The sequence below is a fragment of the Gymnoscopelus braueri genome (assembly GCF_963280865.1).
Source record: "Gymnoscopelus braueri genome assembly, chromosome: 17".
NCBI classification, from domain to species: domain Eukaryota; kingdom Metazoa; phylum Chordata; class Actinopteri; order Myctophiformes; family Myctophidae; genus Gymnoscopelus; species Gymnoscopelus braueri.
This window is the reverse complement of record NC_137617.1, coordinates 12,828,401-12,842,695: the sequence shown is the minus strand read 5'-3', so window position 1 is coordinate 12,842,695 and position 14,295 is coordinate 12,828,401. Positions and strand designations below refer to the sequence as shown.

Genomic DNA, 14,295 nt, shown 5'->3' with positions numbered 1-14,295 from the left:
GTTGGGGGGGGGGGTTAATACCAATCAGAAAATCCTTTATAATAGAGAGTTGCATATTAAAGGAACTGAGTCAAGCATGGGCTACACATAATGGTGTCAGTTATATCTGTAGTGTGAATAGCAGGTGGGCGATCAATCAATCAATCAATCAATCAAGCAAGCAATCAAGCAATCATCCATTAGCCTAATTACAAATATTTATTATGGAAAACAAAGGAATAGTGTTTGGAAAAGAGGGTACAGGGGAGGACTACGCTTAATGTAGCATTATACATATTCATATTATACTGTCCATAGTAAGTAGTGGTACATTTATCAAACTCATCTTACCCCATGCAGGCCCCAGTCCAAACCAATGACAGTAAAAGGCCCAAACACTAGCAAAAAGACATTGAGCAATGTAAAATTCAGATGCGAGACAGCTCCCTCTCCTGGTCGTGCAGTAGAAGACAACAGTTGTCAGCAGCAGTACTGCAGCCTGCTGTCACTCTGCTACTGTCAGCACACACACACACACACACACACACACACACACACACACACACACACACACACACACACACACACACACACACACACACACACACACACACACACACACACACACACACACACACACACACACACACACACACACACACACACACACACACACACACACACACACAGAGGTGGAAAAAGTACTTACATTTTTTACTTAAGTAAAAGTATCAATACTGAAATACTCTGTTCCCAGTAAAAGTCCGGTATTCAAAATGTACTTGAGTAAAAGTACAAAAGTATTGGTATCAAAATGTATTTAAAGTACCAAAAGTAGAAAGTAGCCTACTCATTATGCAGAATGTGTTCAAATGTATAAAATGTATACAAATCTTTTGAAAATAGCAGATCTACATCTGCTTGTAGATCTACTATTTTCAAATGGCCGAAATATATATATATAGGGATGAAGTGGTTAATTTTGTAATATTTTTTGTAATAATCAAAATCTACAAAGTAACTATAGTAACTAAAGTCTTCAAATAATAGTGGAGTAAAAAGTACAATATTTGCCTCTGAGATGTAGTGGAGTAGAAGTAAAAGTACTGAAAATGGAAAATACCTCAAAATTGTACTTAGTAAGTACTGTACTTGAGTAAATGCACTTAGTTACTTTACACCACTGCGCATACACACACACACACACACACACACACACACACACACACACATACACACAGTTAGGTTACAGTGAATGGAGCCTGGAGTACACACACACACTGCTGCTCTCAAGGACAGTAAAAGACACGGATAGACGCACTTTTCTCTCTTTGACCGGTCAATTCTGTAGATAATGATGTTTCAATGTGAAGCTGCTTTCAAGGTACGTGAGAAGAATACATATATATATTATAATAAATATAATAATAATAAGGCACGTTAGCTAGTCAGGACAGGATAGCCCGTGAGGTGTCGTACCGACATTGGTGACCTGTCGAATTATGTGACCCCGTAGGGTTGATGCTGCCTGTCGTTACTGTGTTGTACACGCAAATGTCACAGATTATGTGGCTGTTTTTGGAGGTTCTGTGTTATAAATTGGATAATATCATTTTATAATGATATAATACACCGCAAAAAAAAGTATATCATTATCATATGATCAGATTACATGATATTTTTTGCAAAAAATATTTTTGCAAATGATATTTTTTTACAAATAATATATAATCTGGTCAGATCATAATATATTATTTTTTTGCGGTACAATGCCGACATGTCCAGTTTAATAGCTCAGGTTTAGTGGCTAAAACTGACTTTTCTCATTGCCTTTTTCGTAATGAATGAATCGTGATTCGTGAAATTATCTTGAATACTATATTCTAAATTATTTCCCATTCAATGGCCGTAAGATAAAACTTTTTACCCGGGACGTACAATAGGCTATAAACTACAAAAACAAATTAAATACAAATACAAAACAGGCATCCTTACGCGGTCGCAAAGTTCGACAGGACACCGGCTTCTGCACAACGCCGTGCGGGCTAACCTAACGTGCTACCCTCTGCCTGTGTCCTTTGACATGAGGTGTTTGTTTTGGCTGTGGTTTCCTCCTGTGATTCTGTTATGACCAAATAACGGAACCCTGTACCAAGAGCCTTACAGTAAAAAAAGGAAGAAAAACTAATCTGAGCAAGTTGTTCATGTTGATATTGACATTTTGAGTCATGCTATAAGTGTCAATATATATATTATATCATATTGACATAATATAATGTATAATGTCAATATATCAACGATAATAGGAGGGGAGCTGGGTCATCATCTGTGCCTTGGTGTAACTGCTGTAGTGACCCTGTCAGTTACACCAAAGCATAGATGATGACCCAGCTGGCTGTTCATTGCAGTGACCACCATGCAAAGCAAACCTTTTTTGTCTTCTCAGCTCTTAACCCATTAAGACTGGGGAAAGCATCTGTCATTTTAGATTTGAACCACTTTAACCATTATCTTATACTTTGGCTATTCAAAAAATACTGTAGCAGATATACAAGCTCATAGCGGCAGATCTGCTATAAAAATAAAAAAAAATCATCCCCAAAATGATATGCATTTTGCCGTGGGACCCCCATCTCAAAATATGTTGTTCCAGGGACCCCCCAGAAGCAAAGATTTGAGTTAAAAAATTTCGCTTTAAAAAATATATATATATTCAGATTTGCACACATTTTCACGATTTTTCTAAAATATCAGATCTACAAACCCATAGCGCGGGCGCTATGAGCTTGTAGATCTGCTATTTTTGAATAGCCAAAGTATAACAATAATGGTTTATGTCGTGGTTACACAGATGCGTTCTTGGATTGAATGGGTTAAGACACTTATGTTGTTGGAAAAGTGAGATCGATCCTGTAACAAAACCAGAAAACACCCTGTATTCAGTAGTCAAGCGACGTTCAGCCAAGCCTGTGGTTCAAAGAAAAGGAAGAAAAACGAATCTGAGCCGGTTGATTATGTTGATATATATTGACATTTTTGAGTCATGTTAGTGACCCTGTCAGTTATACACAGAGACACAGATGAGGACCCTGCTGCCTGTTTATTGATGCAGTGACGACCAATGCAAGCAAACCTTTTTTGTCTTCTCAGCTCTTAAACCCCCTGCATCCGTAATGTGAGGAAAGCTTTCGTGGGAAAATAGCAGATCGACAAGCTCACAACGCATCGCGTTGTGAGCTTGTCGATTATTTTCCCACGAAAGCTTTCCCCACAATAACAGAAAACAGAAAAGACCCTAGCACAGAGCCCTGAGGGTGAGATCAATTCTGCAACAGAAAACACCCAATATTGGTAGTCAAGCGATGCTCAGCCAGCCTGTATGTAGTAGTACTAGGTGGGTTTGTTGTGCCATTGTTCGCCGCAGTAGCCCATCCAGCCCAGCATCCATCTGTCACACACAGTGTCACACGCCACCATGCATGGACTGTTTGACCCGCTTATTATATTACTGCAGACACACTGACAGCCTGGAGGCTATGCTGTGAGACGGATTAACCTACTATACTAGTCGGCCCTCTTGTCACTTGACAGTGAAGCCTGTGTGTGTGTGTGTGTGTGTGTGTGTGTGTGTGTGTGTGTGTGTGTGTGTGTGTGTGTGTGTGTGTGTGTGTGTGTGTGTGTGTGTGTGTGTGTGTGTGTGTGTGTGTGTGTGTGTGTGTGTGTGTGTGTGTGTGTGTGTGTGTGTGTGTGTGTGTATAGTGTCTGTGTGTGTGGGGGCAGGGTCCTGTGGCGGTGGTGGCGAAATTATGATTCATTATGCCCTAGTGGCTCTCTGGAGCTTGTGCTGATGCTTAGATATCGTCCGCTGCACCTCCTAGGTATCTTTTGTGAGAGCTATAACGTTTAAGATAGGCTTCTTCACACTATGGCTTCTGTTTTCAGCAATCTCATTGCACTGGCTGGCTGACAGACAGACAGACAGACACAAGCAGTGGGAGAAAGAAGGGTTGTTGATGTGTGTGTATATGTACAGTGTGTGTGTGTGTGTGTGTGTGTGTGTGTGTGTGTGTGTGTGTGTGTGTGTGTGTGTGTGTGTGTGTGTGTGTGTGTGTGTGTGTGTGTGTGTGTGTGTGTGTGTGTGTGTGTGTGTGGACTATGGGGGGCTTATGACAAGTGGGAGGAGGGGACATTCTCTTATGACAAGGGGGGGAGGGTGCATTCTCTTATGACAAGAGGGGGAGGGGGCATACTCTTATGACAAGAGGGGGGGAGAGGGGGCATACTCTTATGACAAGGGGGGGTGGGGGCATAACCTAGCTGATATATTGCACTTTTACCGTAGCGCTAGGTATACTCTTAGTTGCTTGCTTTAGAAGAGAATGCACTTCAAACTTCAGTGGTGATTAGTAGTTTCCTTGCCTACCTATGTTGAATGCACCTTATTGTAAGTCGCTTTGGATAAAAGCGTCTGCTAAATGACTGTAATGTAATGTAATGTACTGCATACTCTTATGACAAGGGGGGGGGGCATACTCTTATGACAAGGGGGGAGGGGACATACTCCTATGACAAGTGTGGGATTTAAGGCCTCATTGTCTCATATAACTGCTTGCTTGCTTGTGTGCGGTGCAAGGCTGGCACTATACAGCAGAGCTAAGGGAGAAGCGAGAACAAACCACTCTCTAAAAATCCCCCAGAGACCAGTTCTCTCTTCTCAGCTTTTGTGTTCTATATGGATTTTTTTTTGTTGCAGGCTTGCCGCGCATGTTAACACTACGTTCAAGATTAGCGGTGGGCTCAGCTTGTATATAATGCAGTGTTTTCTTCCGTTAATAATCTTGAAAGGAGGGAGAGGGTGCGCTTGCTAGGCAGTTTGTGGCCGGCCAGACCTAATGGAAACTTGCATATCGTGTTATAAGGCCACACACTCACCTGACTGTTCCCTAATCCTTATACAGCATGTCAACCCTTAAGCAGTTTTTTTTCTTCTTTGCCTTCCGACAAAGTCACCCCATCCGTCGGTGTACTCTCGGTCATTGACCCCATTGAAAAGCTGGGTTCCCTTTCCCTCGCCCTGCCAGGCCAGCCAAGCGGCCCGTTGCGTTAGAATAGGACAGGACACAATGCCTTCGGAGCTCATTCATACAACGGTGGTTGGCCAGGCAGCTTCAGCAGCAGGGCCCAGAGTGTGTTTTTGGGCAACAGCTGCGCATGTGTGTGTGTGCCTCCTGTCCTGCCCCCCCTTTTACTTGTTATTCACGGTACAGGAGAAGATTAGACCACCCCAACCCCCGATTTGTCTCGCGCACACACACACACACTCATTCAGAAAGTGCCTCACTGTGCGTCTGACCCATTTCCAAACTAATGAGAGGGACCAGTCATTTTTTCTCTTGATTATGTTTGAGCCCGAGTTACACAAAAAATGTGCGGATCTACAAGCTCGCGACGCTTCGTGCTGCAACGTGTCGTGAGCTTGTAGATCTGCTGTTTTCCGTGCGCGTGACACCGCACGTGACACCCACCACAACTAAATAGAAATCAGCCGTTAGGAGTTAGGACTCTGTCTGTGCCTGACTTGGAAAAAATGCTGCACTCTATGTACTGTATGTGGATTGTGGACTACTTAAATTGTTTTGCTTAGTGCACATGCAGTTTTGCCTAGCGTCTGCAGTGCATAATGATAGCTGACGGTTGATGAATATTCTCAAAGTGTTCCCCACTGGTTCCTGGATTATTGGTCCCCTGTGTCCAATTAATGACACGCAATTAATGGAACAACTATTTAATGAACTCCTAAATACCGACAGTAATGCAAAAGTTCAGCCATTTGACTTTTAACACAGTTTTTTTTACATCATTATTTCACAATGCAATTACATAAGGGTGTGCATCAGATGTTATTGACGAGCAGTAATACTAGGATAAAATAACATATGTTTGTGCAATGCAAATAAATAGGAACTAGAACTATTAGAAATGGGATTCTTATTTTTCGTAGTGGTAAATAAATACATAGTAGTAATATATATTTTTTAACAAAAGAGGACTCCTGCACATCCCCCCCAAAAAACGTAGGAGGTGCAAGTCTAGGCAGCAGGCATATATAAACTGTAAAAAAAAAGGATGGACCTTCCATAAGGAAGGGACTGCACACTCCAGAGAACAGAGATGAACAACTTACTACTGCATCAAGTGATGTATTAGCACAACACGTTTCGCCGTGAGCTTTCGTCAGGTGCCAGTAATATTTTCCATTCTGTTTTCCATTTCTATCTATAACAGTCATTAACCCATTCAATCCGGCGGGAACGCATCTACGAATGTCTTCTAAATCCTAACAGGTTTCTGAAAAACCTATGTTGATAAATATCAGTGGTGCTCAGACCTTTTCATGCCAAGGACCCCCAAATTGATATGTATTTGGCCGTGGACCCACCATCGCTACACATTTTGTTCCAGAGTACCTAGGGACCCCCATTGCTAAATATTTTGTTCCAGGGACTCTCCAGGGACCCCCCCCCCCAGAAGCAAATATTTGAGTTACACATGTTTGCTTTAAAGAATATATATTCAAAGATTTGCAAAAATGTTCACGGTTTTTCAAAAAATAGCAGATCTACAAGCTCATAGCGTGGCACTCGGTGCCGCGCTGTGAGCTTGTATATCTGCTATTTTTGAATAGTCAAAGTATAAAATAATGCTTATAGCTAAAATCTAAAACGACACAGATTCGTTCCCGGATTGAATGGGTTAAATGCCCAATGGAGGTGCTCCTCCGTCATATGTTCCGTGCTTATTCCCAGGCCGTGGTAATTATATTGTTTTTTTGCTGATGCATTAGCACAGTTTGTTAGTGTAAATACTAAATAGTTTACCCACAAGGCCTGTTGAGCTAAATTGAATCCAAGAGGGTCGTTGACCGACATTAGAGAGGAAGAACGTGGACGAGAGAGGTGTGGTTATGGAATGAGCAATTCGTAGAATTAGAAGCCCGTGCCATGGCAGGTTTGGGGGTATTTAACCAACCTGGCATCCCTATTTTGTACATGTTGATGTCATTGTAGGTGAAATAAATAAAAAAAACGTTTAAAAATAGTGGAAATAGTATTGTAGCGCCCAAGTCCTATACTTGAGGAAGTTCTTGACGTGTGCTCAATAACTGAGGTCCAAAACGTCCGTCGAGTTCATAAACAAACAATATTTATTCTCTGTAGCCCAGTAGTTGTCAGTTACTTCAGCATACAATAAATACAATTAAACATAAATAAACAGCCCTCATGGACACAGTCAAAAGCTGTTTGCTTGCCACTGGCAACACCTGCGCCTGATTAGGGACAGGGTTAACTACCCCGTAACCCTGGCAACCTTGGCCTTGACCAAAGCCCTGCAGTGACGTCATCAAATAAGAAACAACAATGATATATGTGGCCCATATGGCTCTTAAAAGTATATCTACAAGCTCACGACACATTCATGGCATATTGTGAGCTTGTAGATTGGCTCTTTTCACTGTTTGTCGTATGACAAACAGACTACAGGGTAGTCATTGCTGTCTTCCAGTAGAAGCAGTGATGTCACCCATGTTTAATCCATTAAGACCAGGAAAGCATATGTGTCATTTTTGGGCGGTGAGACCGCCCCTATAAGTGAGGTTTGGAAATTTGTACAATTTTGTACATGCCCTATAAGTGAGGTTTGGAAATTTGTACAATTATCCTGCGCTGTGATTGGCCAAAAAGTACCCCGCCTAACCCTGCACCGTGATTGGCCAATCACAGTCTATTCAGGACTGTGATTGGCCAGTGTCACATGACACATGTGCATAGCCCTATATAAGAAACCATAACTTGAAAAAAACCATAAGTTTGTTTTTTTCAAGTTATGGTTTCGTCCATCATAAAGAGTGTTTCAATAAATGTATTTATTTTTTGTACATGATTGGTTGACTCCATTCAGTATTGTGATTAGCTAGCAAGACACCGCCCACTTCACACAGGGTGTGATTTTTTATTTCTATTAAAAAATAGTACATACTGTAGATCTTGTAGATCTACAAGATCTACAACTTCATGAGCTTGTAGATCTGCTATTTTTGAAAAATCTTGACAATTTGTGCAAATCTTTGAATATACAGTATATATATATATTTTTTAAAGCGAACATTTTTAACTCCAATATTTGCTTCTGGGCGTCCCTGGAACAAAATATTTTGAGATGGGGTCCATATAATTTTGGGGGTCCTTGACATGGAAAAAGTTGGACCACCACTGATATACAGTACAGTAGCAACCAAACAACAACAATGATATGTATTTGGCCGCGGACCCCCATCTCAAAATATTTAGTTCCAGGGACCCCCAGAAGCAAAAGTCTGAGTTAAAATGTTTGCTTTAAAAGAATATCTATTCAAATATTTGCAAAAATGTTAAAGATCTTTCAAAAATAGCAGATCTACGAGCTTGTATGTCTGCTATTTATGAATAGCCAAAGAAACCTAAAATGACACGGATGCGTTCTCGGTCTCTTAATGGATTAAAACACACCAGTTTTGGATGGACATCGAGGGAGGCAGCCTCGGCCTCCTCTGCGTTTGTACCGCATGGGTTTTCCTCTATACTGCTGCACTGCACAGAGAGCAGGAACCCTTTTGAAAGCAACTACTGTGATGACTCAAGCCTAAAGCCCTGACTAAGGGCCTTTGACAAGGCTGCATCGTCTGCTGCCCCAAGGTTGACAGCCTGGCTACACCACACAGCAGCTCCTTCCTTCTGCAGCAGGAATGCTGGACAACAAGCAAAGGGAATGGAGAAAACAGCCCCCTAGAGCATACATACTGTAGGCAACTGGCGGCCCGGGGGGCCACATTCGGCCCCCGACCTGCACTTAATGCGGCCCGCAGGTTAATATCGGAATACTGATAACTTATTGATTTCAGCTGTTGCAATTGCAAACATGACCCGCTTTAATTACTTCAGTCTATATTAGTAGCTTATAGACTAGTATAAAAAAAAGAAAAAAAGTTCATAAAGTCAACATAAGTATAACTAAATGCATTTGAAATTAAATTAAAAATTTACTTTCTAGGATTCCAATTCAAAAATAGCAACAAAAAAAAGAGCAGGATTCCGATTAAAAAATAGCAGATCTACAAGCTCAAAACGCGACGTAAAGTATTCAATCAATCAATCAAAGAACAGTGCATTCTTATTACCTGAGTTATTAGGCCTACTGACGCACCTATTAACTCAAACAACCAATGCAGTAAAGATGTACTGTAACATGTATTTAAACATTGTTTACGATGCATTGCATTTGAAAGTAAATATCGTCCGATACCGATATGGTGAACTATTAATCGTGCATCCCTACCTAGTCGACATATTGTCACATCCCTAGTCGAGATGTGCTGGACGGATCATGTGCAGTCTACTCCAAAATGCCTGTTCTGAGCCAGGAAAAACACTGTCACTCCATCACTCCATTTGTTATCACAGGCCTAGACTCTCAACTTAGTGACTGATTTTGTACTGCAATGCAAATTTCCTACTGTACATCTCATGACCCACTTGGATGTCCCGGTACCCTGGTTGAAGAACACTGTATAGGTCAGTGGTTTTCCCCAAAGTGTGCTCTGGTTCCCCTCCCCAGACTCCAGGGGCTTCCACACGGTACCCATTGAAGTCACTAAAAGGTTTCAGTACAGAAACTGTGTAGGTCAGTGGTTCTCAACCAGTGGTCCGGGGACCACCAGTGGTCCTTGAGGGGGTTCCAGGTGGTCCCTAAATGATGGAGAGTTGAGCTAAATGATGGAGCGTAAAATGAAACCAAATGGACCCTTACGGGTCCATTTGGTTTCATTTTACGCTCTCAAGAGTTAAATTATTGTTAATCATCTGCATTACTTAATTTACAAGAAGTCTTCACAATTAGAGAATGTAGAAGAATTGTTATTTTGATCAACGTGTGCCTGTTATCTCTCCTATGGTACCAACATCAATACAGCATGGAATTGTGGACAAAATCTTATCCAACAATAACAAAATATTCTTAGTTTTGTGTCTGAGAGTCTTATCATCAAATGGTGGTTCTGTGGCTCAAATGCCGAATAAATAATGGACCTTGATATGAAAAGGGTTTAAAACCGGTGTAGGTCATTGTTTATTTTATTTAGTTTGCTCTCTCTTCTGGTGTCTCCCCAAAACCATGTCAAGACTGTGGAACTGTGGAATCATGTTTCTACTAGAGGTTTGGACCGCTATGCGGCCCTCACATCAGGAGTTCGGACACATACGTCGCACTGCCGATCCGACCAATATGTCTGAGTCGTAGTGTCGCGGGGGCTTTGTCAGAGTACCCGTTGTACCCGTCTGTCTGTCAGTCCTTGTCCCTTTTATGCCCATATATGGAAATCCATGATGTCATCAGTATATGCCCATACGGGCGTGCTGATATGCCCATATAAGGAGATCTCTGTAGCTGTCCTTGTCCCTTTTATGCCCATATATGGAGATTCCTGATGTCATTTATATATGAGTCAGAATGATGCCAGAGGTCTGCCCGCCGGCCCGCCCTCCCATTAGCCAATTTCAATATAGGATTTTGGGCCTTTCCCCTTCGAGTAATCTCTGTCATGACATTCCCCCATTCGCCAGCTGGCTCAGTTTCAGGCGGTGGAATGGAGACATGCATGTAATTTGTCATAGTTAAGTGCGTGAACTTGAAGCGTGTGTGTTTTATGAGGAATATGCCTTTAAGGCTTTAAGTGACAGCAGTGATTGCAGGTGTGTCTAGGGTGTACTGTACTCTGAAAATGTTCCTAGGACAAAATGATACTGGAATGTACTCTGTACTGTATATCCTGTTCCTCTACTAACAGGCTCTCAGTGCATTCTGGGTAGTCCGAGGCAGAGCCAGTAAATCCCGGGATAAGAGAAGCCCTCACTGCTCTATTCCATACTAATGTGTTTACAGATTATTTCTTTAGCCACCGCTTGCAGTGGGTTAACTAAGGATGGCATTGTCGGTCTGTGGCGTGACTGTCTGTCTGTCTGTCCATTGACTCCATTCATCAATCAATTTGGCCCAAACAAGATGCAGTATCTTTAAAAAACTACTGGCTGGCTTCATGCTATGCAGAAGATATACATTTTGGTGACCCCATGGCCTTTCCTCTAGCACCTCCTTCAGTCAATAATATGTGATATATGGCCACCCCACTCCCAACATAACACAAAATGTCAATTTCTTCTTATTTTTTTCTCTCCAATGTTGGCCAGTTAAAACACTTTGGACCATTTGGGTGCAGAGAGCAGCACAACTGGTATGTCTGCTTCATTAGATAATATGCAACGTGAGCTCAATAACATGAAGCATAAGTCTTGAACGTGGCACACGCAGCAACACCTTCTGTAGGTATCATGTGGAAGACTAATTACTGTACAATACATCAGAAGCTTCACACCAGGGAGCTGTGAAGAACAGACACAGTGTACTGTTGGTATCTGGGGATAGCAACTGCCTTGCCCAAGGGTACAGTGCGCCTACACCAGTAGTGTTTGCTGAGGACGGGCAGACCGCTTTGATGATGAAGTCCACTGTACTGTACTGTAGGTTACGACTATTTCAAACTTTTGCCTCGAATTCGATTAATGAACGATAAAAAAAGGGAAAATAGCAGATCTACAAGCCCACAATGTGTCACGGTGCCACGCGTTGTGAGCTTGTAGATCGGGTATTTTTGTACGCCACCGTTGAACAACAAAGCATAATCAACTTAATCAACAAAGCATAATCAACATTTAGAACTATTTGGTTCTAAATGTCGGTTTCGATATGCGTATTTTCGGTTAATTAAGAATACAAATAATAATAGCTGGAATTTATGTAGCGCTTTTCTAAACCCAAAGTCACTTTACATGTGTGTGAGGGGGGCCAGGGGGAGAGGATGAAAAAAAGAAAAAGAAAACATTATTTGGAAGAAAAAAACTAAGCAATTAAGATAAGAAATAAAAGCAGTAAAACACTAAAAACTAGAGTTGAAACAAAGTCAACTCGCAAAGGCAATTCTGAACCAGGTGGGTTTTCAGAGCGGTTTTGAAGGTAGGGAGGGAGGGGGTATCTCTGATATGTTTGGGGAGTGCACTGCATTCCAGAGGGAGGGGGCAGCCCCACAGAGAAGGCCCTGTCGCCCCAGGTTCGGACCCGAGGGAACAGGACGGGACATGTGCCTCGAGGAGGTCAGAGAGGTACAGTAGGGGGAGCCAGGTTGTGGAGTGCCTTATAGGTGGTGAGGAGCAAACTGACAAGCCCTACTGTGTGCACAGTATGTTGTGCGTGTCGTCATGGACTTTGTTCAATAGCTCCACGTTTCTTTGTTCTTCTATCATCACACTCGGTGACTTGATAACAGAGCAAGCTGAACAGTGTGAATGTAGGACCTTTCTACTCCTCTGAATAGAAAAGTGGAAATGGCCCGGAGCCCTGCTCCATGTGTCTCATGGAACAAGCTGAGTCTTTTGTGGTTACATGTACTCTGTACACATGCTTGAAATAGGCTATATGCGTGTTGTGAGTGTAGTATGTGGGTGAATGAATTGCTGTGCATGTGTGAGTGCGTGTGTGTGTTTATGTATATACCAGGCCTCCACACTACCTGACAGGCCCTCGCCCCAAGGATTGACCTCTATGCACAGCAGCCATATTGGAAATAAGGCTGCAAATGACGATTAATTCCATAATCGATGAACCGGTTGACCATTTTAACGAATCTGATTATCGATTAACGATTATCGATTATTTAGCAATTACCTTATAATTTAGATTTTAGGTTGTTTTAGGCATGTTCTATCTAACAATAAAGACAATACAGATGGATAATTAATTAAAAAGTACATGTTATACAATTTTGCTCAGCTGCTGATTAAGCTACTACCCATAAGATACATATCAAAATAAATAAAAGCCACCTTATGGTACCTTTTATCTTCTTCTGACTGCTTGATTTGATTAAAAAAACATATTTTAGGCTAAGGGGTAACAGTACTCTTTTAAATGGATGCAGGATAGGTGGGCACAAGGGACATCTGGGCACCTCAACTTAAAATTGGCTATTTTGTCCAAAATGTTAAAAATACAAATATTAGAAAAACGGTCTTAAGGCCATTCCACACCAATGCAACTACTTGCAGCTGCCATTTGGGGGAAATGGTAGCAAGTAGTTGAAAGGAGTCGCAGTTGCAAGGAGTTGCATTGGTGTGGACTGGCCTTAAAAAACCCTTTTGATATTCCCATATTTGATTAGTTTTATGTGTGTTTCATGAGCTTAGCTACTTTATGAGTTTATTTGTGTTTTTATTCTTTTTACTTATACCATTCTCTCTGCTTTATTGTGTTTCTTGTACTCTTATTTGTGTCTCTTTGACATTTTCTGTGAAGCACTTTGGTCAACTCTGTTGTTTTTAAATGTGCTCTATAAATAAAGTTGGATTGGATTGGTAAAGATGCACTGGTGCGCTCCTCTTCCCAATCGCCCGAGCATAGCGCTTCAGTGCTCCCTGTTTTTTGGGGGGGGCGTAGCTATGTTCCCTCAGCCCTATGTTCCCCGAAAACTAACACTAACCCCAACCCCAATCTGGGAACCCATTCCCTTTGTTTTTAGCCTATGGGGGCACCACCTCCTTTTTTGTGTAGAAACAGGAACTAGGGTTTGGCAGCTCCCCTTTCTTAGTCGACTTCCTCCCGGGGACTTATTTATTCATACTAACAACACTACATGTTTAACTCATTGGCCGCCATTATCGCATTAACGCGATCTAATAAATAGCGCGCTTGGCCGCCAGGATCGCGTTAATGCGATCTATGGTCTTTATTGATCTTCATGCTCTGATCACGCTATTCTGTTATGAATCAGGTTAAGTTTCGGGTTCCACTTACTTCAACCACCACTGCATCCGGTTCCATGACTTGGGTTCCGTTTTCGGTTTTACATTTTTCCCCCCAGTCATTTTCGACCATAATAGGGAAACAAACTGTTTTTCACACGCTATGAAAAACGATCGGAGACCTCCCCTCCTATAATCTATGGTCTGGGTGACGAACAGTCATCCCCGTTGTGTATCACAAAGTAATTTTCGCCGATAACAGAATCTGAGACATTTCACTTCCGGTTCATGTGTTTCACTGTGTGAGTGGGTCTGGGAGGGGGCGAGTGTGATCGAGAGGCGATCAAGCTTGGTATGTGCTGCTCTCTAGTGGTGGAACGATCAAAACGATTCAAGTGTCAAGCTAGACATTCTATATGTGAATTAAATAACA

General features: G+C 41.9%; 1 protein-coding gene across 2 annotated transcripts in view; it reads left to right on the top strand.

The window, feature by feature from the left end:
* The first annotated feature begins 1,229 nt into the window (after positions 1-1,229).
* The window catches only part of gpam (glycerol-3-phosphate acyltransferase, mitochondrial), a 56,807-nt gene continuing 43,741 nt past the window's right edge, over positions 1,230-14,295 (top strand). For both annotated transcript variants that reach the window (XM_080454583.1, XM_080454582.1), the window contains exon 1: positions 1,230-1,363. The gene's annotated coding sequence lies outside the window, so the exon portion shown is untranslated. The remainder of the gene's footprint in view (positions 1,364-14,295) is intronic.